Genomic DNA, 26,948 nt, shown 5'->3' with positions numbered 1-26,948 from the left:
CAGCAGTGTGGGAGTGTGACAGTCTTGAGACATTTCTACAGCACCCAGGGGCAGTAAATTAATGCTGACATGACCCACCAAGCACATGGCAGCTCCATTGTCAGAGCTCGTCTAACAGGAGAGATTGAATTTCACACTGCGTTTGATATTAAATCTCTCCCAAGCACAAGCTGACTCGGCTGGGTAGAAAAGATATTCAAGGATCAGCAGTGAGGGCCTCGGCAAGGGAAGGTGCTAAATACTCGCTGCCCTCATTTGAAGCATTACCTTGAAGCCTCAGCCTGATCTCAGTGCACAGCAGATAGAATCATAGATTCATTTAGGTTGGAAAAGACCCTTAAGATCATCGTCCAACTATTAACAGAGCACTGCCAAGTCCACCTCTAAACCATATCCCTAAGCACCACATCTACATGTCTTTTAAATGCCTCCAGGGATGGTGACTCAACCACTTTCCTGGGGAGCCTGTTCCAATGCTTGACAACCCTTTCGGTGAAGAATTTTTTCCTAATATCTAATCTAAACTTCCCCTGGCACAACTCGAGGCCATTTCCTCTTGCCCTATTGCCTATTACCTGGGAGAAGAGACCAACCCCCACCTCACTACAACCTCCTTTCAGGTAGTTGTAGAGAGCAGTAAGGTCACCCCTCAGCCTCCTTTTCTCCAGACTAAACAAACTCAGTTTGTTTAGTAAAATTTGTGTTCTAGACCCCTCGCCAGCTTCGTTGCTCTTCTCTGGACTTGCTCCAGCCCCTCAGTGTTTGCCTTGTCATGAGAGGCCCAAAACTGAACACAGTATTTGAGGTGCAGCCTCACCAGTGCCAAGTAGGGGGCACGATCACCTCCCTAGTCCTGCTGGCCACACAATTTCTGATACAAGCCAGGATGCTATTGGCCTTCTTGGACACCTGGGCACACTGCTGGCTCGTATTCATCCAGCTGTGGACCAACATCCCCAGGTCCTTTTCCGCCAGGCAGCTTTCCAGCCACTCTTCCCCAAGCCTGTAGCGTTGCATGGGGTTTTTGTGACCTGGGTGTGGGACCTGGCACTTGGCCTTGTTGAACCTCATACCACTGGTCTCAGCCCATTGATCCAGCCTGTCCAGATCCCTCTGTAGATCCTTCCTCCCCTCAAGTAGATCAACATTCCTGCCCAACTTAGTGTCCTCTGCAAACTTACTGAGGGTGCATTCAATCCCCTCATCCAGGTCATTGATAAAGGTATTAAGCAGAACTGGACCCAGTACTGAGCCCTGGGAAACACAATTTGTGACCGGCCACCATCTGGATTTAACTCCATTCTCAGCAACTCTTTGGGCCCCGCCATCCAGCCAGTTTTTCGCCCAGTGAAGAATACACCCATCCAAGCCATGAGCAGACAGTTTCTCCAGGAGAACGCTGTGGGAAATGGTGTCAAAGGCTTTACTACAGTCTAGGTAGACAATCCACAGCCTCTCCCTTATCCCTAAGCAGGTCACTTGTCATAGAGGGAGATCAAGTTAATCAAGCAGAACCTGCCTTTCATAAACTCATGCTGACTGGGCCCGATCCCCTGGTTGTCCCATGGGTGCCATGTGATGGCACTCAAGATGATCTGCTCCATAAACTTCCCTGGCACTGAGGTTATACAGTTCTGCGAATGCCAGAGCTTTATTAGTGGGTTACCCTATTACATTTGTTTAGCAGTGTCTTCACTAGCAGTTTACACTGGATATTGCTGGTGATTACATCTGGGGGTGTGGACAACCAGGATACCTACAATGCATCCGATAGGTAGATGCAGAGTTCTAGTTCCATTGCACTAGGTGTGGTCTGGAAAGCCAGACACCAAACCAGCATTTCATAGAGATCTGTTTGCACCTGAAGGTGGAGATGTGCCCTTAGATTCCTTCACAGTCTTTGCCACTGTCTAGTTGATGGAATTTTGGAACCAAAATATTCAGAGAGTTCAACCTGAAATAGGTCCCCCCAAAAAGGGCCTTTTTGCATAACTTTTCTTTTCTCTCAGAGCACTACATTTCACACAATTACCTGATACTGGGCTAAAAATCTTCATTCGTGCAACACCAAAGTACATTACTCTCTCTAGCAAGGCCACCAGTCTTGATCTGAAGACAATATGAGATGGAGAAATGTCTGTTTCTCTTGCCGGTTTTTGTTTCAAAGGTTAATGATCAACGCTGATAAAACTCATGCTTCATTGTTAGCTTGAAACTGTCTGGCTTCAGTGCTTAGATCCTCGTTATAATGTTCTCCACAAGCTGGAAGAACACTTTAAAAGCTGATACTTTCTCCATGTGGAGACTCTCCAAGTAGATGTTGTAACCAATTCAGCTACTTCACTTTCTTTGGGCTGGCTGAACACATAGAACTTTATAAGTCCCGAATGTTTTGCCTATGAAGGCATTTTCTTTAATCCTCAAATCATTATAATGGTATTTCTGTCAATTATAGGCACCCGAACCGAGTATGGCTTTCATTGTTTAGGTCAAATCCATAATAAACTCAAAAGCATTTCTTGGTTCATACCAACCCCTTGGCTAAACCATGACAGCAGAACTCAGGCTGATTGTTTTTTCCACAATGGCCTCTGGATAATTCTGAATTAATTTTTGCTCTCTTCATTCCTTCATGTACTGCTTTCATCTGCATTACAGTATAATTTATCAAGACATTTCTGCTTCTGGTTGACCATCCAGTTCTCATTCCTGGCTGCACTACCAATTTCAGGGTTTTCCGCAAATCTTACCAGCAATAATTTTAGATTTTTTTTTTTTTTTAATTTCATTGATAAAAATGCTGACAAATACTCACATGGTTCCTATTGCTATGTTTCACTTCCAGAAACACCCCTGTTCAATAATACCCCGTTGACAACAGCTTTTGGGGAACTGTCAGTGTGAGAAGGTCCTTATGCTCTATAAAGTGCACTGACTACTGTGTGCCCATAACTTTCAGTGATCCCAGTGGAAAATGGAATCCTCAGCCTGGTCCTCAGGACAACGTCAAAGAAAAATATTAATGATTCTGTTGGACATTAAAAACACATTGCCCACCTCTGGCAACCTGATCTCAAAGTCTGATTGGCTAAGCATGAACAAGAACTAAGGCTTTCAGGATTTTTAGCGTACTTTTCCTAGTAGTTTTTGTAAATTTTTCAATACCTATTTAACGTTTTTAAAATCACCGCAAAATGTTATAGTGCATGCCTTAGGAGTGAGACCAGTACCATTCCACCAAAAAATGTGTTCTGTATAGTCCTTCCGTTCTGTAAAGATTAAGTTAATTGGATAACAATAAAGTAACCAAAGATTTTCCATGCCGTTGTGCTCCTTTGGATGGTCCATGGTTGGTGTTTCACTCCCCAAGTGGGGGTTGGCCTCTGGGAAAGGCAGACAACATTAGCATCAATGCTGTCACACTTTTAGGGAGTCCCAGAAAAGTCTTACTGAGGAAGTGGTTCTGGAAATGTTCTGCTTCACTGCATCTTTTAGCTCTCTGGGACCCACTTTTCCTTGGGTACCCAAAGCAGCCTCTAGGCTGTGTCTATTTACCCCGGGCCACCTGGCAAAGCACTGAGGAAATGTGGTTGCAGAAGTTCCAGTCCTCCACAATCTGAGACCTTCTGTCTGCTCAGGGAGCATCTCAGACTCATAGAAGGATAAATTTAGCTGCATATATGGCTTATGTGACTAAAATAACTGCACATACATATAATGGGAGAGCGAGAAAGACATATGCATATATATACATGTACACACATAGTCTGGTTGATTTCTTTCCTTGAGGCATTTTGTCTCCTGATTAATTACCAAATAAAGGCTGTGCGATTTAGTGATTCATTTTTTTCACATCTGCAAGCCATAATCTAGTCTGAATCCCCGCAAGGGTCATACATGAGCACTGGATTACTCACATTTGCTCAGGCAGCAGATACTCTTCTACCACACTATGCACAAGGGAACAGAAATATCATGCTGCACCAAAGGGAGCAGCGAGGTTTTCAACAGCTTCCACACTGGGAAGACCAGCATGAGTATAAGATAGTTGCATTTGCTTCCAGTTGGCAGAAGAAACTACTTGCCATATCTTCAGTTGACAGAAATCTGTGCAGCTTCATTGACTTCTAATCAGTTGACTTCAAACTAACTATGCTGATCCAGGTGGAGATCTCAGAATGAGAAGTTAAAAAAAAGTGATCACACATCTGCATGCCACCCCACGCCAAACCTTTGCCAGTAACTGTGCCTTGGCAAAGTGCGCCATAGCTCCCAGTGGCACTCAGAAAAAGACAGCGACACAGGTGACCCAGCAGACCCCTTCTTAATGAAATAGAGGCCACTAAGACCCTTTTTTCTTCCTTTTGCATGTAACAGTTTCTTAGTGGCTGTTTCGTAGACTACAGGTTCCTCCACTTTCAAATATGGCTTTGTCTATACTACAAGATGCAACTCTGACCAAAGATGGATGACAGCAATTAGATAATTACGCACTTTCCAACTACATGCCAGCCCAGAGATAGCCTAAACAACCTATCAGCGCTGAGTAAGATCAGGCAGATGAAGGCTGCTTTCAGGTTGACAGATTACCTATCAATACTGCTCTTTGTAAAATCAGTGCTGACTTCAGACAACTAATAACAGACAGTAATAATATCATTACTCATACCAGTCCTAACAGTGGGAAAATATTTGCTAGTAAACGTATTAGGAAGTCTTTGGCTATATGATCTGATTTATTTCATTACCTTTCCTGAACAATACCAGGGATACTATGGCAAAGCTAGACCAAAAAGGTCAAAAACTAAGTACATAATAAGGAGGGCATGTAACATCTGAGACTGCCTTTGCTTCTCATCTGTAAATTACACCATCTGTAAATTACACAAATGAGAAATAACCCCCATGTAACTCAGAGGGAGAATTAAAAAGAAAGCAAGAAGAGAAAGAGAAGAAGAAAAAGGAACTCTTGAGCTAAGAAGCCTGGTGAGAAATCCAACACTGCAAGAACAAAAAGTGCTTGAATCTGTGTTTTTGTTCAAGGCAAAGGTGACGTGCCAGGTCTAGACTGGGACTAAATTCAGATACAAGCAATAAGCAGTGCCAATACTCAGGGATGCTAGAATCAGCTTTCTGCTGAGATTTCATTCACAGAAGCGTGCATCAAAGCACCCAGACAACAGACTGATGGAAATTGGTAGACCCAATGCAGTTTTTTTTCATTCACAGAAATGCATAGCAAAGTAAGTACCCACACAGCATGTTGATGAAAATTAGTAGGCCCAATGAAATTCATGTGAAAAGTGTGACTAAAAAGAAATATTACTGGCAGTACAGGGTGTCAGCTGGGGCCTTTATTTCCTAACTGGACTCATTCAGACCGGCAGCTCTGGCTGGCTGGGCCCAATGCAGGTGTTTTTCCACTTCTGTCTGCTATTTTTCCCCATGAGGACAAGGGCCAGACCTCCACCAGCTTCCCTGGGCGCAAGGTCAAATATGGGGGGCATGTGGAGAGGCAAGGGGAGACTTTTATTCAGCCAAGCAACTTTCTGACCTCCAGCTCTTGAAAAAGTTTCCACTGTCTGCCAAGCCCTTCAAACTACCCAAACACTTCGGAAATTACAGCATCTCATTTTGGTGCCAATTGGGAAATTTGCTTCACTGCATTAACTGTCAGAAAACAAAACACGCCATTTTGGGGGGGGAAGAATATTTTTGTCTCATTATTGTCAAAGTGCAGTAACGGACTTCAACACTGAGCAAAGGTGTTCGGTGTTTCACTTAGGACTCCCCACAAGGGCCCTGTAACCATAGGCACCACAGACACACTTCTACATTTTTGTCTAGGCTGAACACCTACACTTAGACCAGCTATAGGGCTCTGGCTTGTATCTCCCACCGAAGGCTCGCATTTCTCCCAGATTAGTGTTCTCCCATCGGTGTTACTAATGCAGTCGCATCAGGAGAGCCGATTGCTGCAGTTCTGCCTCGTGGCCTGGAGGGCCCTTAACCATCCACAAATTAAAGCCCTCTAGGCAATAAAATAGTTGGGCCCTAAGGGATTTCTTGGAAATGTGCTGTGAATGAGCAAATAGAAAAGAAATTAAAGCTATGTTGATCCTCCTGGCTCTAAGATCACCTTTTGTTTGGTTGATTAACAACTAGTATGCATTAATGGGAAGTTAAACCAGCTTTTAAAAAACCGTTGTCATATGATCTTTTTTACTATATCCAGTTAATATTTCCAAGGCATGTTTCTCCACGAACAGTGGCTGCCCCAGTAAGTGTCCTAGGAAGGGGATGAACTGTTTTAGGTACACTTAAGACACACTCTCCTCACCACCCATGTTAGAGAAATATGGATTTAGGATTCCATTTTAAGGGTGCAAACTAACTTAAAATCACAGGTGCCACATGCTGGCCCCATGGGCAGAACAGAAGAGCAGCACAGGTAGCTGGGCGTTAATCAAACCTCCCCTCCCAGGAGAGGAGCTGGCTGCATGGAGAAGATCACAATATGTACAGTTCATTAGGTGAGGGAGGAAGACGGGAAGAACCAGCTGTCTAGCCCGGATTCATCTGACCTTGGTTTAGGCGTAGGAAATACAGATGTCAGTCTGCCTGTCCGCATAAAAAGCAGTAGCCTGAGCAAAGCAAAGACGACTTCTCCCTCTAGATATTAGTAGGGCTCACCGAGATCTGAGTCATAGATTCGTCTCTACCCCCATTTACTATAAAAAGAGCCTATGGCAAATTCATTCCTAACTTACACATGTGAGCAAGGTGCCTGTGTTTATTTGGGCATGTATATTGCATGAAGCTATATTTGGATTTTATCCATGAAACACCCAGGGACAGACCCTCTTATGTGGTCAGCCATACTCATATAGTATGTAACTGTTGTTCTTGTTCTGAATAAACATCCATCAGCGGTGAAAGTCCTCATCACACCAAGTTCCTCTTTTCAAAGGGAATCGCAGAATCTTTTTCCTAACAGGAGTCTCTAAACATACAGTCTTAACCTTATTGTTGCTGAAATCAATTACAGAATTTATAGGTTACTTTCTTTGAGGTTACTTGAGGCCCATAAACTGCTATGCATAACATAAAGATCCTCGGACACTGGCTCGGTTCAATAATTTCTCTTCCTTAGTTCACGCTCTCCCCACCCCAGGCAAGGGCTGCTAAGCTCAGAGAAGTCTTTAACAAGCTGACACCTCTGAATGCACATTCCTGCTTACCTTGCCAAGTTCCTGCTCCCTATCCTTTGGTCTTGTGAAGATAATTTAAGAAATGCTAAGGAAATAGCAGGGAGACTCCAGGACCTGGGGGCATTTGTAGGTGTTAATGTCCCTACCCAGCTTCTCCTGAGACCCCCCCTCACACCCTTGCCCATCGCCCCATTTCAGCTCAGCCCTGGGCCATCAGTTCAAGCCCCTATTATACCGTAGGTAGCCCTGTCTCCAGCCCTGTCTCCTTTTGTTCCTGACTGGACCCTTGGGTGGACCTTGGACTTTGTCCCCTTGGGCCCCCTCTCCCCATATGGGGAAGGTGGCTATTTCATTCCAAGTATGGGCAGGCACTGGCCAAACAAGATGTTTAGTGTTTTCTGGGTTTATACCAGGCTACCTAAAATATGAAACAAATTTTTTCAATTACATTTGAGTTGTTTCTGTTTTCTGGCCATTGTTACTGAATGACAGAGCAGCAAGGAATCTCTATTCAGAAACCACCTTGAAGAGGGATAATTCAGTGGCTGGAGGGAAGATAGACAAGGACTGGGCTCAATCCTTTCCTGCGAGTTAGGAATGGGATCGACCTTGTGACTGATCCCATTTATGGGATCTGAACCAACTGCATGCTGCTGGCTTTTATTCTGTTTGCTTATTTACATGTGTAGGAAGCAACATTTCTGGGTCATATAGGTGAATAAGGTATAGAGTATAACTTTCTCTGGGAATTCTGATAACTCAGTCTGGCTCTAACCTGCACTTCCTTACAGCTGCATTATTTGCAGGGACAGGAGACAACATCCAAGTCAAGGCAGCAACTGGATTCCAGGAGGGGATGGGGACAGAGGGCTAAAATAAAATACCCAGCTCAAACTCCACGTATCTGCTCAATGAATAATACCAGGAATACATCCATGAACTACTAACTGCACTGCGTGGCCTCAAGAGATACCAACACCTCCCATGATACCATGACCACACTGAAATATTTCCTGCAATTTCTTAGCGTCAGCAGTAAAGTATCTATCTACCCTACACCACCTGTGGTGATTAAATGTGCCTTATAAATGTCAAAACACTTTCCAGCATAAATCTTCAAAGGTCTGCATGAAACTGTGTTTAAAACTGGTTCCTCTCTCTTTTTGCCTTCTGCTCTAAGACAGGGAAATGGCAGTAGATGTTATCGAATTCAGTCATTTATTTCCACTAATGGTAGAGCACAATACTGAACAATGGGGTCCTATCATGACATACGGCATACCAAAGGCTATTTTCTAATCAGTTCATGCACATCTCTCTGTTACCAATGACTCGTCAGGTAAAAATATCCTTTGGCCTCTGTCTGCCTGGAAAATCCATCTTACTTTTGAAGTCAATTAGAAGTTGTACCTGGAAATCCTCGGATGAGTTAATCTTAGAGTAGTGTTTTCTGGCATAGAAATAAGCCAGATAGGAAAATGTTCTACTCTCCATAGGGCCATTCACTCCTGCATACAAAATATAACTCATTCTTTTATGGGAACAATTGCCTCTTGAAATGCGAATCATTTATGGGTGGTGCCTACAACTTCAAGCTTGAAAACAATTACAAATGTGAGAAGATCCTGGACTGAAATGGGGTTAATATATAACAAAAACGAAGCACATGAGGCAATGGTCACCGTGCCAGGCACACATTTATTGGGGGGCAGAAATCCAGCCCTGCCAGCACCGCCTCATCCCAAGTGCTTCACTGCAGTTTGCATCCTCACGGAAGAGGTGTGAGCTGTTCAGCTGCCGAGTGCCAAGTAATTTGTGGTGACCTATCATCTAGACTAAACTACTATGCTATCTGTAAAACCTGATTCCTCTTCTTTGTCATTACTTGATGCCCTCACACCCCATACTGCCCATCCACTTAAAAAAGACTGGCCTAAATTGTATGGTCCTTTCAAAATTTTCCAAAGATGAGTTATTTGGGGTTATTTGAAGCCTTTTGTAGAGTAAGTTGCAAACCACTCCTCCCACTCAGACAACCCTTTCCCAGACCAGAGACAAGCATTTGGGACTGTTGGTTCTTATGTGCTGTGGGCCTCCAGTGCTGAGGCTGGACATGCTGCGGAAATGCACACAGGGTGGGAACAAACCCCACAGGCTGCGTTGCTTCTAGAGTGAACTGCAAACCAGCTCACTTCCCATGAAATGTAGACATAACACAGACTGAGAAGGGAAAATCTGCACTGAGGAAGGCTTCAGGTGCCTTTGGCCATAGTTCTGAACAGCGTGTGCTGGAGGTAAGTGACACAAGTGGCTCTAAGAAGGTCTGGAAACAGGTGTTTTCCAGGTGCTGTCAAACATAGAGTGAATTAGTTTGTACTTTGCTGCTCTGTGCATATGCAGAAATGGCTATGGAGCCAATACAATAGACCAAAAGTACACATCAATAATCTTGAGATGCCCAGGCAGGTGTAATTGAGGTCAGGGAGCTCAATTCCATCATCTCTTCCAGGAATTCCCCCTGGATAAATCAAAAAGTTCAATCCACCATTAAAGGCTTCGGGGCTGGCCAGCCGTCTCGGTATTTACAATAGCAACCAGCATCTCCTTAAGCCCACAATTACGTGTTTTAGTGGGTTCATTTTGTAGACGTGCCTATACCAAGACCACGTTCCTCCAGGAAGCTGTCACCCTCCCTCAGTCACAGAGCATTTGGTGGGCCTGTGCAGAAACCTGCTTCCTATAATCAGAAGCCACAAGAAGAGTGAGCTCCACTTCATCACACTCTGCCTAAATATATAAATAATCCGAAATCTGAAGGGTGTGTTGGACAGCACCCTCAGGCTATCGTTTTACACCCAGCTGTTATTCTCAGAGGATTCTCAGTAAATCCAGGAATAGACCCAGCCAGGAGTCGGGAACAGGCTCAGAGGAGAATGTCACCATATGGCAGCTCCTGACTGTTGCATAAATATATTGATTAGCTGAACCGGCTTCAGGATGTCTGTATTAAGAACAGTAAACTCAAGAAGAGACATAAAATTATCAGAAAGATGAAAGAGTACCTGAACTGGCCATTCTTTTCCACTTAAGTATGTTCTTGTCCAAAGTATGACACCGATCACTTGAGAAAATTTGTTAGGCCTGTTTAAACGTGAAGCTTAAAGACAATTCCTAAATAAAAATTGAACAAAATAATCATATGTTATTGCTATGACAACCCAGAAAAGCACATTAGAAACCCAAATGACAATATTCTTCCTCCTATTACATTGACATTGGCAAGAAAAGAAATGGTGTTGGAGTTTTCAATATACATTTTCAGAAGGGAAAGATATGATCATATGTTAAACCTCACCATGAAGGTGGAAATCCTCAAAGAGTATTTTCTTTACCTGTATAAGCAGCTAGTGAGTGGGTTTTGAACTGTGTGCTTTAAAGGCGAGAGGAACCTGTTGTAAAACAAGTTCTCCCATTCACTTGCCGTGCAACCTACAACAAACCACTTTAACCTCATTGCTCTCGTCACCAGTCCAAGAACAGCTCAAGGGGGAGAAAAGCTGCAGACTTTGGCTTGATCTGGGAGCCAGGGGACCTCGTTGTGTCCTCTTTGGAGGCAGGTGACACACCCAGAGCAGTGGGCCACATCAGGGATGGCTGTGGTGGGCCTGCTGACAGGGACAAGGCACTGGAGCTAGAGCTTCGGGCTTCTATGACAGCGTCATCCAGCTCCGTACCTTGTAGAGACCCTGCCATACTCTGACAGCGAAGCCCAGTTTGTGACAGTTGGGTTGTGCAAAACAAATGCCAGACACCAAAAGGCAGTTACTCAGTTGAGTAAAATCAGAGAGAAATTTGACAGGACTGGGATGATAGGCAAGAAGGTAAGATCATTCATGATCTAAAAAATAAGACCAACATCAGGTATTAGGCTGCTCGTTCCGCCAGCCTCCACTAACAGAATAGCTTTTCTCAAAGGGAAGAAATGCCCTTTTTCTTACTGATACTCCTACCTCGTTTATTTGTATGAGCCAAGAGGACACTGTGCAAAACTGTATTTGTACCCCACCAGTCTGGGCATTTCTAGAGACAAAGGCAAGGCACTCAGCAAGTCTAAAGCCATGTGTCAAAATCCATCCTTGGCACGAGCCAAACTCTATAGTAAAGCCTTAGCGTGGTGCCGAGGAATTTGCTCACACAGCTTCACAACAGCAGCAAAAGGATACATTCTTCTCTATTTTTCAGTGTGTCTGGATGGTTTATCATGATGTTTCAGACCCTGAGGTAGGATTGGGTCTAGGTTGTTTTTTGGGATTGGCCTGAGCTGGCTGTCCCTCTCCATGACTGCAGAATGAATATCCCAGCATGGCACCAGGGAGCTCTATGCTGTGGCCAATACCACACTCCAGATGAGAGGATAAACTCAGGTTTTCAATTGCTTATGGCTGTAGTTGCTGTTTTGCACTTCTGGAAAGACTGAAGCTGCTCACCATGAGACCAAGCCAATTTCATAGCTGAATGACAACTGAAGAAGGATAAAACAGCAAACAAACTCATCCTGAAAAGTTTTCTGTACTGCATTTGGGTTCAAAATGTTCGCAAAGAAAGTTCTGTTAGTTTAGAGATTTGTTGGCCGAAATGGATACATTTTCCAGGGAAGTCAGCCAGTTTTTAAAGGAGGCCAAATCTGTTTCCACATGGAAATTGGCTCATTTTTGCAGTATAGATGAGTTCTGCATAAAAATATATTAAACTCCTTTTCCCGCCCACAACTGTATACGCTTTCATGCATCTTGATGGGAGAACTGCTATTCCATCAGCAACAGGGAAATGCAATTTGAACAAGTGCAATATTATGTAATTAAAATGACAGTCATGTCAGTATGGATGAGAGAGGGAAAAGAGAGAAAAAGTCTGCAAAACAAGAATTATCCAGTTCAGTCAGCTCTTGGAAATGTTTTTTCAATCTAAGCTCTCCTAGAAGCTGCACACGAGTACAGGTAGCTTCAACTTTCTTATTCTTCAAAAAAATAATCAACGCCTTAACAATAGAAAATGAAGTTCAAAAAAAATATCCACAACCCGCAACATAACACAACTATTAACAAATGCATGGTATGTTGCCATTTATGAACAAAGGCCCAATTATACAGCTTGTTCAACTGTAATAGCCCTTATCCTGAGTGCATTTGGATAGCAAGTTTGTTCCAAGGAGCACACCCTCCTCAAAGAGTATCATGGAAAAAAGAGAAATGTTTTTTAATACGTACTGTACCGAAGAACTGAGATGTGCTGAAAAACACATAGCATGTACCAATGCCTCTCTCTGAAGTGTCTGCCATTTGGAATATTGTCATTTAAATACTTTGCCTGTTTAGTCTATTTTGAATGGCTTCGTTATAGAACTGGTGGGAAATTCTCCAGAGAAACTGGAAAAAATATGTTTTGGAAAGTATTTCATATTCAGGATTGTCAGAATGCCTCGTTTTAACCTTTTCAATGAAAGAAAAATTCAGTGCATATTGATACATGCACATGTATTCTATAATATGTATCTATAAAATATGTAACAAAATAATAGTAGCTTGACTCATAAATAAAATGCTTGGAAATGATCAAAGTAGAAGATTTCAAGTGGTCTGCATTAAATGCTAAAGGAGGGATTCAAGTCAAAAAATGTCAAAATTTTGGCAGTTTACATGGGATGGAAACCCAAGTCTTGCCCTTCTCTAATCTTACACATCCCAGATCAGTGGCATCTTTGGTAAACGAGATCCTAGTGCTGCCCATCACTGACTGACAGATCTGAGACCTTATGCCAGATGAGCTTGACACTACGGGGACGTGTAACTCTGGCACTCGTGACCAGGCTGGGTACAGAGAAGAAAGCTGTGCGCACATGTAGGAATCACAGTTCAGTTGCCAACTCATCTCTTATTGAGAAAGGTCATTGCTTCATTCAGGTATTTGCTAAATATAGGAAATGCGCAGGAAGCTGAACCCTTTGATCTTGAAATACTTGTAGGCTTGGTGCTATGAAAGGATGAGAGAAACATTTAAAAAGGATCGAGGGAAACAGATGTTTGGCTTCTTCCATCCGCTACCACTAAATCAGTCACTGGCCCAAACTAGTATTTAGCACAGGTGATTTTCCACAAAGCTAATCCTGCTTTCATTCAGGGCATTCTTCTTCCAATAAAAATCCATCTGCTTGCCTAGCAGACACCAGCATAAATTGTAGCTCATCCAAATGGGTCTTTCAAGGGGGTCTCTGCACCAAGGCTGAGAACCACATGCTGCTTAGTGAGAAATCACAGAGATGCTCACAGCTTGAGCCGTCTGAGTCACCAGCTGATGAAAAACTTGACTTTTTCCTGCTCTTTTTAAAAGAAACTTTAAAAAACAAATAAACCCTACAGTCAAGCAAGCAAACTTTCTCATTTTATAGGCACCCCCCCTTCCAGCCATGGTTAAATACACCACAAAATCCATTTTCTCATGGATTTTTTTTTTCATTTATTTCCTGCTTGCCTCCTTTTGTTTTTCCACATGCATTAGTGTCATTTTCTCCTCCTGCACACAGGCTGTGAGCATTTAGTTCATCCTCTCCAACATACACAGCAAAGGGCTACCAACTGTTACATGCCCCAGCAGCTGCGTCCACATCCCCTTTGCAAACAAGAAGCCACACTGAGATGGCTTTTGCTAAAGAGGGCTGAAAGCAATAGTTTTGGTTCATGAAGTTTCAAAGTAAAGACACAACTGGAAATCAAGAAAACCAAGTCCTCCCCTTGCAAGCCGGCAGGGTTACCCCAGCCCTAATGTATCGTCAAAGCTCTCTGAAACATCCCCATGTCAGCCCAGGCCGAGTCCCCAGTTCACAGCTTTCAGCAGTCCCTGGCATCACAGTTTCTCATCAGCTTTTCAACTCTCCTAGCTAGTAATGCTCATTGTGTAGTAGACCCAGATGCTTATGGACCAGTCCATAAACACAGATAATTGCTTAAAACTCTTAACTCCATGCAACTGTCCAGACAATTATCTGCTTATGTATTTACATCATTCTTATTAACATTATGTCTCATCAGCTCCCATGCACTAATGGATTTTATGCTCTGCAAGTGCCCACTACAATGGAACCAAAAATAATGTCAACATTTGTTCCTATTTTTCTTATAAGTAAGTGCCAGGTTTTTCAGATCATCAAAATAGTTTTTTTATCTTGAAAATGCTACAAAAAACACACTGTCAACAAAAGCAAGTTTGTACTGGAAAGTTTACAAGTTCAACAAAAGTAATTCTGCTGCTTAACAAAACTGTGATTGCAAAAGAACTCAAAACATTTATACTGCCATGAGTGTAATTTAAGGATATTAGGAATTTAGCCTTTGCCAAATCTTTTACAGACAAAATGGTGTTTCGCCCTGGCTATGATATTGACCTTTAGGTTGCAAAATCTAGTAAGGTATTAGCAGTAAAACTACTATGAATGCTGAAGTTGCGTAACGGTACTGCGGCTTTACAAATAGATAAAGAATTTCACAGAGACAGCCTTCTGTAACTTTTTTTTAGTTGTTTATCATGGAAGTTCATTGTAAGACATAACTTGTTTAGCATCAGCATATAGGGTAACTTTGCTTACACCATGGAATTCAGTTCCCCGTTAAGTTTTATGAACAGCAAGTAACATGTCACTGTATTACAGTAAATAAACCTATGATTAAATCACTGGTCTTTCATCTCATAATTTTGAGTCAACCCAGATTTTGTGCAGCAAGGTAGAACAATTCTTGTGGTTTGGGGACCAGAACAGAGCACAGACTTCTGCAAAATAAGTTCACCAAAGCTTAGTCAGGATGAAAACCATGGGAGGACGTTTTCCTTCTCTCCAATTCTGAGACAATTCTGAGCAAATACTTAGTAGAGCCTTAAGTGTCCCCAGAGACGAGAAAACACAGTCGGTTCAGGCTACCAGAGATTTTCACATCCGCAATTAAAAAAATTCACAGAGATCAATAAAATACCTATCTTTTGAAATAAATGACTAAATAAAGGTCAACATTGTGATACATAACTTGAATCCACACACCTTTTCAGCTTTAGGTTTCCTTTGGGAAACTCTATTATGATCATCAGCAAAATCAACTGACATTTTTTCCTTTGCCCACAATACGCCTGTTACCTATAAAGGGTAATACGTGCTGTTCTGTTCATGGCCTTATGGACTGAAATTGGAGGTGAAAGTTGTTTTGGGCTAAAGGACTATATGGCTGATGTATTGCTTCCATTTATTATTTCATCTCATTCTATTGTGTTTTTCCTTATGGCACACTCAATAGGCTGTAATCATGGGGAACAAGATAGAAAGGGTAGGGCAAGTATTGTATTTCCTGCCTTGGCTGGTGCATAATTTTTATTAGTGCTTAGTTTGAATCACAACTTTAAGATAAGGATCCAGCATGAAGGACTAGAGACACGGCGTTCTGGGCTTAAACCTCCAGTTATTTTTTGTTTGTAAGCAAGCAATATAAAGAGTTAATACACTGCCCACTTTTTTATAGCTGAAAAAATTTGAGCTTTTGTTTAAAAAAAAAAAGGGAAATGATACAGTGGTGCTTAAAAAAGTTGTTTTTCCAGCTCCTTTGGTACAACAATTGTTTGATATAAACTTGCATGACACTGTGAGCTTCCTCTCTGCTAATAGCCCAAATGTTCTTTTTCCAGCAGGAGGAAAATGCCTGTGTCCAGGGTGAGATCACACCGGCTGCCCCAGAATGAGGAGCCCCACCACGGTGCCAAGGCAGGGCTCGGCAAGCACACCGAGCGCATGCAGAGTTTGGCACGTACAAAGGCTGGAGGGATACATGTATATGGAAATATGTGCATGGTGGGGGGATGTGTGTCTTTTTTAAAGGAAAAGCAACGTACAGTGTGGCCTGTAAGGGACAAGAGGATGTGAGATAAAAAATGAACTGCAGCTGTTTGCTTATAAAGAAGAGCAGAGTGTGTTTTGCTGGCCCTCAAGCCCTGAGCACTCAAATAAAGATGGAAGAGTTTGCACCAAAGCAGCTGAGATGTGGGTAGCAGGCATGGAGAAGGGGCAGCCTCCAGCTGAGAGCACAGCAGACAGCCAGGGACAGAGTCAGCAAGAGGCTTAGGGACCAGCATCCCTGATCCACTCCCAACAAACAACATTCCCCTTGCAGGAATGGCCATCCCGAGGTATGGACATCCCATATCTGGCCCTGGGGCTGGGCAAATCAGAGGGCAGTAAACTCTGGCAGCAGGTTCCCAGAGACCAGAGGGCCAGAGCCGTGCTTTGATCAAGGTGTCTCTGATGACTTTTGGGAATTAAGCCTGAGGAAGTGAAAGAAAAATTTCCGTACAGCTACATGGCTCTTGAAATAATAGAAACCACTTGAGAAGCTGCAGGTTAGGACAGGTCTAGAGATTTTAGAAGGTTTCAGTAAAATCTTCAAGTGCTTCTTGAGGTAGCTTGTTGAAGTGGAGATCTTGCCAGATTGTTACTCATAAAAAGAGTTGAAAGATCCCAGAAAAAGGTCTCGCCTAGAAAAGCAGGTTGCATAAACTCAGGTCATCCAACATTTTCACAGCTTCAACTGCCTGATGGAGGGGGCGTCTAATTCCCAGCTATATCATTTACTCACATAACACCATATATGTGCAAGAAAAATGCATAATGGACCCAAATAGACCCTGAGATGCTTCAAACTCTTTGTTCCAGGAGTGCAAGTGCAGATGGAAGTGTGTGTCCCTTATGATGGGCCTCCACAGGCAGGCTCCTCCTCTGTCTGCTGTCAAGGGGACACCGGCAATGACCTTTCCTGAAAGGTCCCTTTCCTCACCTCAGACACCTCCTGGGAACCCTGCAGCAGTTCTCTCTGCAAGACCAAGGTGTACAGCTCTGAGATCCTTCTGGGATCGGTCCCTCCAGCCGGGGTCTGCAGGGACCCTCTTTGGCATGGCCAACGCTCCCTGCCTCCGCCCAAGGAGCAGGAGCAGGCACACAAGCAGTTATCATGCTCAGCAAATGCCCTGCAACACCCTGACTTGCCTTCTGCTAACCACTCCCTGGATTTCTCACTGTGGGCGTTCTCCAAAACCACAGACATTTGATATCTGTACACTTCGCCTCAGTCCTTTTGCTTCAGTAGCTCTCAGTGGGCCTGTCAAAGTGACGGCGTAGATATTGCAACAGTAAAATGGAGGAAAGTGCTGAAGCTCTTCCATGCCAGATGTGCAGCAGTTAATTTGGGATGGCAAGAAGCCCACAGTGGCCAGTTCCTGTGTCCTGTCCAACAAGCGATGACATTCTCTGATTGCAAACATGATCCTACGCACCTCAAAGACAATTTTAGTCACAGGCTAAATTGTATAAATCTGCTTTCATAAAAGATAAAAATCTTCCCTTGTATTTTTTTCCACAGCTCAATTAACTATTGTTTCGCTCAGCATGTTTTAATCATAAGTAAGTTCATTAATAGATGTGCTCTTTGGAGTCATGGGGGACTCTGTGATACAATGGCATTAATCTTTTTGAATAACATCATTAATATCATTTGCCCCTTAAAGGCACCCACTATATCCCCCAGGCAATTATAAAACTTTGTTTCATGGTACTGAATGAGCTCATGCAGCTAAAATGACTACAATGCATTTCTGCGTAATATTGCTGTTACTTTCTTCCTATTTATTTATGCTACTAATCAGACACTATTAGAACTTGTTTGTGAGCATATTTGTCCTTTTGCTTTTAAAGCCACCAGCTCAGCTGGCTGCCCTCCACCTGGGTCTCAGGAGAGCTGTCCTACAGAAGGGTCGTGAAAGAAGGAGGAGATCTAGAAATCCCTAAACTGGGAGATTTTTGACAATTCTCTTCAAAGTAACCAGGCGTTGTTTTACAACTAAGGCCTGATCCGGTTAGAAGGACTCCCACTGAATTTAGTAGGCGCTGGGGATGTTGCTGAACCCTGCCAGCATTCTACCAGGCTTACTAAAACAAAACTCCCAGTTTCTGGGTGAAGAGGCACTTTTCTCCCCAGAGCTGAGAAAGGTGAAATTGCTGCGTCTCCACACAATGAGAGGCTGGGCCATGTTTATTAAAGATTCCCAACACTGGACATATGTGAATAGATGAGTATATCTTTATATTCTCCCTACAGCCACTTACATCTTCTTGTCCTGGAGTCAAGATTCAAACTTCCAAAGAATTTGGGTTTATTTCTTATTCATCCTACTTCCTCACCAGTAAAACAGAGATACAGCCCTTCTCTCCTTTATAAAGCAGGCTGAGAACTATAGATAAAAATTCCTCTACAGAGGTGAGATATCGTAACTTTTTCATGAGTGTACTGGGTAGCTGCTGTGTGCTCCGAGCAGAGCAGCGAAGTTTGTGGGTTTGCTTTGTTTATTCTGTCCATATTTGGATGGGAAGAGGCATAGGCAGTAGATGAAAGTAGTTCATATAATAAAACTGGGTTTGGATGAAACTCAGCAGTATATTACTGTTTCATTTTAGCACTCCTGAAATAGTAAGGCCTTGTCAAATTCAGTCCCAGAGGAGAAGACCAGACAGATTTCAGTTTCAACATGTGCCACATAGTTGCACTTTGCCATATTTGCTCACATTATGGCATATATGTGTGGAGGAAGAGGGGAAGAATTTCCCTTTTTCTAAGCTGTAAAACGTCTTTCAACACCTCTGTTCTTTACTGCAATACCAATACATCATTACTGGTCACAGAGCAAGGCAATTACACGACTACAGCCACTCTATCTGCAAGCATGGGCATCCAAAATGTGAATCCAGATCAGATTTAAGCAGGAGGAATGAATGCTTTCTTCTTAAATTCCATATCTCAAAAAAAACCTCCCACACTTTTTGCTACCTCTTTCACTTCCAGCTATGCACAAATTCCTGAATAAACGACCACAACCTTTTCCTACAGGGCTTTTGACCAGGGGTTTGACTGATGCTCCCACAGGTAAGATGCACTTTGAGGTTGCAAGTTGCATGAAGAGAAGAAAAAGAGGAGCGTTTCACTAACAAGGAGCTTTGCTGACCCTTGAGAACAAGGGGGAGTGGTCAGATGTTACCCACAACCTGAGAAAAGTGCTATTTGGAGCTTTGGGTGCCAGACATACCTGGTGGGGGAGGTACAGGAGAGGAAGGGGAAGCTGCATTCAAAGAAGGCAATGTTGGAAGTTAACCTGGAGTCTGAGATCAGGGGAAGAGGCATTATCAGAAACATCCTTTTGCCCATTGCTGGCTCGGACCGGTAGGAGCAGAGGACACAACCATCCTACCACACATGGGTGCTGCTTCTCCTGGAGGTCAGAATCTGGATTTCAGCAGCAAGCGGGCTCCTGGGAGCAGAGCATCCTCACAGCCCCTGCAATCTGAGAACGAGTAAAGTCTCCAGGTGATTCTGCTGCCAAGTGTAACGATGCGGGATGAAGAAATGCAGCCACCTCACTGAGACCAGCCCAGCGTACAAAGTCAGGGTGTCCTACTGACCAAACACAAGCACTTGGTGACCTGGATGTTCCTCCCAGCTGTGCCACAACGTCCTTCCTGACATCAGGAAAACCTCTGCGCCACAAATGCCCCCTCTATAAAGAAAGAATACCATCTCCTTTCTCCCACGCCTGGACTGTCCGGGCTAGTTAACCATTTGGACAGGGATTTCATCTGGCTGCAGCTTTGCAGATAAGAGGGCACAGTGGGAGCCCTGATCCCAGCCAGGGCCTCCAGGCACAACAATAATGCGAATGATTAGCAGCGGTGAGCAGTTAGGGCAGGCAGCAGCCCTGCCTCTTGTCTAGCTCACACCACGCGCATCAGGGCTCATAAATATCTCTCCTAGTGATATTTACGGAGCGGCCAGAGTCGTGGATGCTGCTGACCCAACAAAAGGAGGATGAGGCAGGTTTTCATCATGCCTCCTTGCCTCCATGTGGGCATGCAAGTTTAGGAATACTGAAGAAATAATTCCTTCGCTGCATCTTAGGCACAGGCCGGAGCAAACTCTCTGCTGACTGCAGATCTGTTGCAGAGGAAGCTGCCTCTAAAACAACATATCTGGTTTAAACCCACTTTCAGTGCCTTCACCCAAATCTTCCTGCCAAAGTTCGGATCTCTCCGCATATTCCACTCCTTTGCCTGCTCCTGCCTCATGCTCCCTCTCCCTCCATCTTCCTTCCCACAGCCGTGGGAACAGACTTCATCACTTGAGAAAAATGCCCTGCTCATACCCCCCGCTGTTGCTTGAAGCAGACAAAAAAAATTAAAGTCTTTTGAGCAGAGAATCCTTGTCAGGACAAGAAATAATACTGACCTCAGTAAGGATGGCATGTACTGCCGGAGAGGTGGTTCAGGCTCTGTGCGCTGCAACCAGCTGTCTGCACGACTACAATACAGTGTGGAGTATATGGAATATAATTTCCCTCTCCATTTACATTTAATACAATGGCTTTGGACCACACATTATTTAAAAAAAAAAAAAAATGAAGTCTGGGCACTTGGCTTTCACTAATGGCTTGTTACTCCTCTAACACTGTCTCTTCAGTGCAGAATGACGGAGTGATTTGTGTCTCTACCAAAGACTCCCCTAGCCTGCTTCCCTACGCTGCCTGAAATTTGCTACTTTTTTAAAATAATAACACCTCTGTATAACAGTAGGAGGACTGGACTCACATGGGTGGTCCCTTATAATGAAGATAGAGTATCTGGGAACAACATTTTAATGTGTTTTTCTTCTAATTGAATTTTTCCAGCGTTTGGGATAATTATTTCTACCAATTAGCCCAGTGGTATTGTTAGCTGGAGGCAACCGGTCCTTCTTCAGGCCTCTGACAGAAGTTTACAGTATGCACAATGGTGCATAGTCCAGTTTATGAGAAAAAAATTGCCCCTCTGCTCCCAAAACTATGGGAAAGGACTCCATTGTGAGACAAATATTTCCCATGGAAATTGTCCTGAGAAGCCTCATAAGGGCCCATGTTTCAGATAAAAGCAAGGGGGTGGAGATTTTAAAATAAAGCTCAGGAAAGAGGGGGTTATGCCTGAAGGGGAGAGAGTGGCACAGGAGAGGGGAGGCAGCGGTCAGACTTGACGAGGCATGGGGCAGCTTTCGTCCTCGTACCCTGCAATGTGTTAGGGGACGTGCTAAGCCCCACCACTCTGTGACCAAGCCTGTCCTCAACGATGAAAGAAGAGGTCAAGATTTAATGACAGTAAATGCGTTTGGAGTAAATTTTCAGCCCTTCTTTACAAACATAAGAGCTAGGCACTGGTTTTTCCTAATAAGTGAGAGCTGAAAGATGATGCAGATGCATGTGTCGGAGCAGTGGCCTTGGGCACAAGCCTGTAGTGGCTTTGCCTTACGTCAGCCCTGAGCAGGAAGCGTTTTAGCAGCCTGCAGAAGGAAGCTGTTAATGCTGAGGAGAGAGGCCTGGCAAGAATTCAGCGCAAAGACCCTGTGGCAAAAATATACAATTGTTATAAAAGTAAAGACTAGTGAGGAGTAGTGTATGAGCTGGTAGAAAATAGGCACAACACTGGGGAATTTTAATTCAAGACTTGCAGGATCAAAAATCTCTGCCTGGGCAAAATTCATTTAATGAAAGCAGAGGAACTTTTCAAGTCAAAGATGAATGAGAGCTTCACATAGCACAAAATGCAAATGCTGTGGTGATGATGGCCATATAAATATGAATTCTTACCTACATCTAAAAATAAAAAAAATCTCCCCAAGTTTTCAAAGAAAGTAGGGGGTAAAATGGTCCCCCTATAGAAATTTCTCAGTGAAATCCTTTTCATTATAAAATGCTTATTCCTGGAAAAGGAAGCTCTTTGTGGAAGCAGAAGAGCGTCAGGAAAGACACCTCTGCCTCAGGTTACAGCTTGCGTCCATGGTGGCAGAAACACAATTCACCCCAGGACACCCACGACTTGCTGAAACCCCTAGTTTTAGGTACCTTTTTTCATTGCCAGTTAAAAGGCCACTGCTGTATCTGTACAAGGAAAAGCTGCCGCCTCTCCAGCACAGTCCCAGAATGGGATGGAGCCACAATGGTGCTCAGAGGCCAATCATGGTCATTGCCAGAGTTGCCTGATGGGTATCAAGGTTTTACCAGTTTAGGATCAGCCCCTAAACATGCAACTACAATCAAATAAAACTTCCAGCAACTTCTATTACTAGTGTAGGAAAAGTATAAGAGAACACTGAGGGAAGATTGTTGCGAAATCAAGCCACAGGGGAGATTTGGGGAAAAAACACTTAATGCTCCTACAGTAGGAAAGTAGGTATGGTAAAGCGGAATGGCATTTTAAAGAGAAATGCTGTAAAGATAACTCGTTTTATGAGATTTTAGATGTGTGTTTGTCCCGATGTTCCTCCCTTTCCTTCCCTCCCCAGTAAATTCTCCCTATACCGGGATGGTCTCTGAAATGCTGTTAGCAATTTCAGTGCTTTAGCGAAGAAGCAGAGAATCTATTACTAAGATAAAAGTCCCAAACAACCATTTTAGCATGTGCTGGATGCCTTGGCAGTGAGTCTTTTGCACAACAAAGAAGGACTGAAACTTCAATAGGATCACTAACACTACGACTGAGGAGGTATGGCACAGGGATTTAGACTGATCTCCCTGAGGATTACAGAGCCAATTCATGAAAATATGAGAAATACAAATCATCCACACCTATTGCCTTCACCATGACACCTCTTTCTTTATTAAACTTTTAATAAAATGTATAAATAAATGTCTTTAAGCAATATACCTCTATTTGACATTGCTTCTCCATGGAAGCAATGGCCCCAGTTTTTCTAAGGACTGGAAGTCCTATGGGCAGAAATCAGATAATCCATCTGCCTAGAACATTCCCAATGCCTCTCTGAGCTGTTCTGCCAAATCTGCAGTGACGGAGACCCTACAATACCCCTTGTTAATCTTAATTTCATCTGAAATGTGAAAAAATAAGGGTAAGCATCTTTAAGGCATAACTGGATACAAAGGAGGTTTCCTAACTTGAAAAAATATTGTTTGATTTTTCTTTTACATTGTCACTTATTCTATACATTTCAAACCAGCAGTATCTAGTGTTTGGATCTCAGTTTTAACCATCTCAGACTAGTTTGTACTGGCTTCTACAAAAGATGAGCAAGCTCTGTTATGGCTCCAGGTAGGAAAGGGTTTTTACTGAGATCACACCATAATAAATTGCCTGGTGTCTGTTATAGCAGAGCTTTAGTAACTTCAAGAGATGGGAAAAAAAAAAAAAAAAGAGATAAAATCTCAACTACAAAATCTTGAAGCAATTCCTTAAAAAGAGAGGTCTGCCTCAGATTATAAGGAAGTCCCACTGTGATTTTCCACAAGCTCCTACGGAGAGGCTTAAAATAGTGAATCGGGCAGTAGTCAACAGGGACACCCTGGATCAGGCCTAACGTACATCCATGCAAGACCTTTTTTAACGTGTAAGCTAGCATCAGATGCTTTAGAGGAAATTCACGCAGCTGTGGGATAATCTGCCTGCCAGGACAATTTCTTCCTGAATCTTTATACTTAAACACTTAAACCCTGAAGAATGAGGTCTGATAATATTTCCAAATCTCTAGTTTTGTTAGCTTTAGAATTATAGCGCTCTCTGCACTTGCAATCAGTATAGAATGTCCAATTCCTACTTGAACCTTGCTAAATCCTTGCCTTCAGAGAGGCTTGGTTTCAACAGTCTATCTAGACTTTGTCAGTAAAGGTAAGGAGAAAGAAAAAAATTTGCAAGTGCCTTAGATATCAGAACCAGCTCCAGGAGAACATAACACTGGGAAAGATGAAGAAGCGTAACTTCCAAAGGTCAGAGAGCAAACATCTGAAACAGCAGAAGAAAAGCCATCTCTCACCCCAGAGATTTAAGATAACTGTTAGAAGCAGCAAATAATTTTGAAGGATACTTGCTTCCGCCATGCAAAAGCAGGTTTTCATTGGTAAATATGTTAACCCGAAGCTATTTAATATCACTTTTGCAACAGACGTTGGCTACATTTGCACATAGGAACTCAAGGAAATGGTTGAGGTGGATGCAAAGAGTCATGAATGTGGGTACTTGGAAATACTTTATAAGGCAAGGTAGCTTTCCTGCAGGCAGTGGATCTCTGCCAGTTGCACAAGATGAAGATCTGGACTACTCATTAAAGGTTTCAGATCTTCAGGAAAAGAGGTAGGCATGTGTTCAGAGTTGGGCTCCCTGACCTGAAAACCCAAGGAGAGAGTGGCAGAATGGAGCAGTATATCTGAAACCCTCTCAGATAACTATAGGTCATAGCTCAGTGATGCACTGACAATCACATTTAGCTCTTACAAAGAAAAAATTGCTCATATTTCTGGAGGGTATGCTGGAAAAGGGATCTTAATTTTGCACGTCTTTTTAAAAGACAAAGAAGGGCACTGCTAATGAGGTATGGGAGCCCTGCTTCTGCTAAAGATGTGAAAATAGTCCTAAATATCTGGGTAAAGCAGGAGTTGGTTTAAGGTAGCTAAAACTTAGTATCAGGACATTACATTTTTAGATTAAAATACATACAATCATTCATTTCTCATTATACACAGACATTTCTGGGCAAAAATGTGGAATAAGACCAAAAGAGACCACCTCAAGACAGGGTAATGACCCACCTAGTCCTACCCCTACCTGTAGGGAAAGGAAATACAGCACGTATAGATCAAGTGTTTCCATAATGTACCCTCCCAAAGTGCAGTCATCTGGGGATTTACCAAGCTGGAAGAACATTGCATTTAACAACTGCTCATGGACTCTTCCTCCTTGAAAAAGACTTTTTGAACTCGTTTATAATTTTGGCCTCCACATCATCCCTAGCAATGAATTCCACTGGGTGAAAAATTAGTGCTTTGGTATAATTTATTTTTAAACCTGGTAGTTTGACTGGGTGTCCTTGACTTTTTGGGTTGTATTCACCTTCTGCACACGGTTCAGGATTTTGTGCGTCTTCACTGCACTGTTTTCAGCCACCTCACTTCTAAACTGAAGGGTCTCAGCTTATGCATGAAAATTACTCCCAGTTCTCCTATATCTTTCTGAACGTAAGGGTGACTAGGATTACACTTCATGTCCAAAGTAGGAGGAGGACACAGCATTGTGTACATGTTCTCTCTTTTACCCAGAAAAGTGCATTTTAAAACAAGATAATACAAGATTCACTAAGGTCACTGTAAAGCCTCATTGATTTTATTGTTTCTTCTCACAAGCTCTCCACACTAAACCAGTTTTTCAGGACTGTATCCTTAGATCCTATAGACTTGGCTCTTTCTCCAATAAACTTCAAAGCAAAGCCCTCATGTACTTTAGCAGGCTCTTTTGCTTTTGCACTTGAGTTGTATAATTGTTAATCCAAAACATCCTGCCTCCATGCCGCCAAGCACTTTAAAATTAAAATACACCAAAGCTTGGAAAAGTTATACAAGTCACCCCAAAAATAGTTGGCCTGCCATTTTCTGCCCGATACCATATAGTGTTGCAGTGAATATTTGGTGTGTCTCTGGTTAATCCCTTGCTCCAGTAGGTGCGCATGCTCATGTCTTGGGCTCTGTACCAGGCACCAAAGCTGATTGCAACATCAGCCAAAGCTCCCAGGAAATCAGCTTTCTGGAGTCACTGCTGGAGCTGGATTAGCCAGGGAAGATATTGCACAGAGGTTCAGATTTCACAGCATTTCTTCACTCACCACAACCAAAGAAGACACTTACTCCTAGTTAGTTCATTCATTACCCACCTCCTTTCTCCTCGTGTTGTTGCTTTGGGTTTCAGGGTGTAAAGTCTCACGGTGTGTGACCCACAACCTTGGTGCCTTGTGCCGATCCAGTTACCCTTCCTCCTTGCCTGCATCCCACTGGGAGTCGCACAGGTTGTTCTGTCCAGACTGCTATTTTGCTGCTGTGTTGGGAGGCACTGAGGAAGGACCAGGCCAGCTCCCCAGGAGATGTTCCCAAACAGGGGATACAAAAATGCCCTTTGCCAGAGACCTTTCAGCTGGTGTAAAGTTGTGAAGATGATTGACACATCCAAAGGTTTGAAGTACCGACTGTTTTCACATGACAAAAAGGATGGACTACATTTGTCCTGGTTCCTTTTATGTGCACAGTCCCAGGGACTGTGAGGTGAATCCTGGGAGATATTTAGAAGAGCCTCACTATTCCAAATAACAATTAAGAATTAATGAATGGATATTTACCAACATGTAGAGTTGCCATGTTCAACACAGTTGGCAACTGGTAACCTTCAATTCATGCAGGATCGGACCTGTTTAAGCCATTAATCCTCAAAACCTGTTGAAGCAGCCAGGTTCATTGTCCTTATTTTGCAGAAAGGAAGAGCTCAGGCAGCAAAATTGGGTGACTTGTCTTTTTCCACAGAGAGAATTTCTCCTTTAGTTCTTCTTAGTGGTGCCAAAGATCCCACTTTTTCTAAAAGAATGGGCTTAATTGGAAGTCATCTGCAAGATAGGATGCCTTTGGATCAGTTTAGGTTCAGGAAAGGAAGACTTAGACCACAGGCTGCCCTGGGATGCTTTTCACTGCACCTCTCACATGACAGTCTCACACTCACGCCCTTGTTTCACGTCTTTCAGGCAGATTCAACTCTCTCCAAATAATTCCTGGATTAAAAGTGCAGGCTCGTGCTCATCCAGTGCTGAACACCTCCTG

At 43.2% G+C, this 26,948-nt stretch overlaps 1 long non-coding RNA gene across 1 annotated transcript in view; it reads right to left on the bottom strand.

The window, feature by feature from the left end:
* Positions 1 to 26,948, bottom strand: part of LOC128910580 (uncharacterized) — a 59,292-nt gene extending 32,344 nt beyond the window's left edge. The window contains exon 1 of the long non-coding RNA XR_008466774.1: positions 26,018 to 26,948. This is a non-coding gene — a long non-coding RNA (uncharacterized LOC128910580). The remainder of the gene's footprint in view (positions 1 to 26,017) is intronic.

Source organism: Rissa tridactyla, chromosome 5 (assembly GCF_028500815.1).
Source record: "Rissa tridactyla isolate bRisTri1 chromosome 5, bRisTri1.patW.cur.20221130, whole genome shotgun sequence".
NCBI classification, from domain to species: domain Eukaryota; kingdom Metazoa; phylum Chordata; class Aves; order Charadriiformes; family Laridae; genus Rissa; species Rissa tridactyla.
This window is presented reverse-complemented; position numbering and strand designations above follow the sequence as displayed.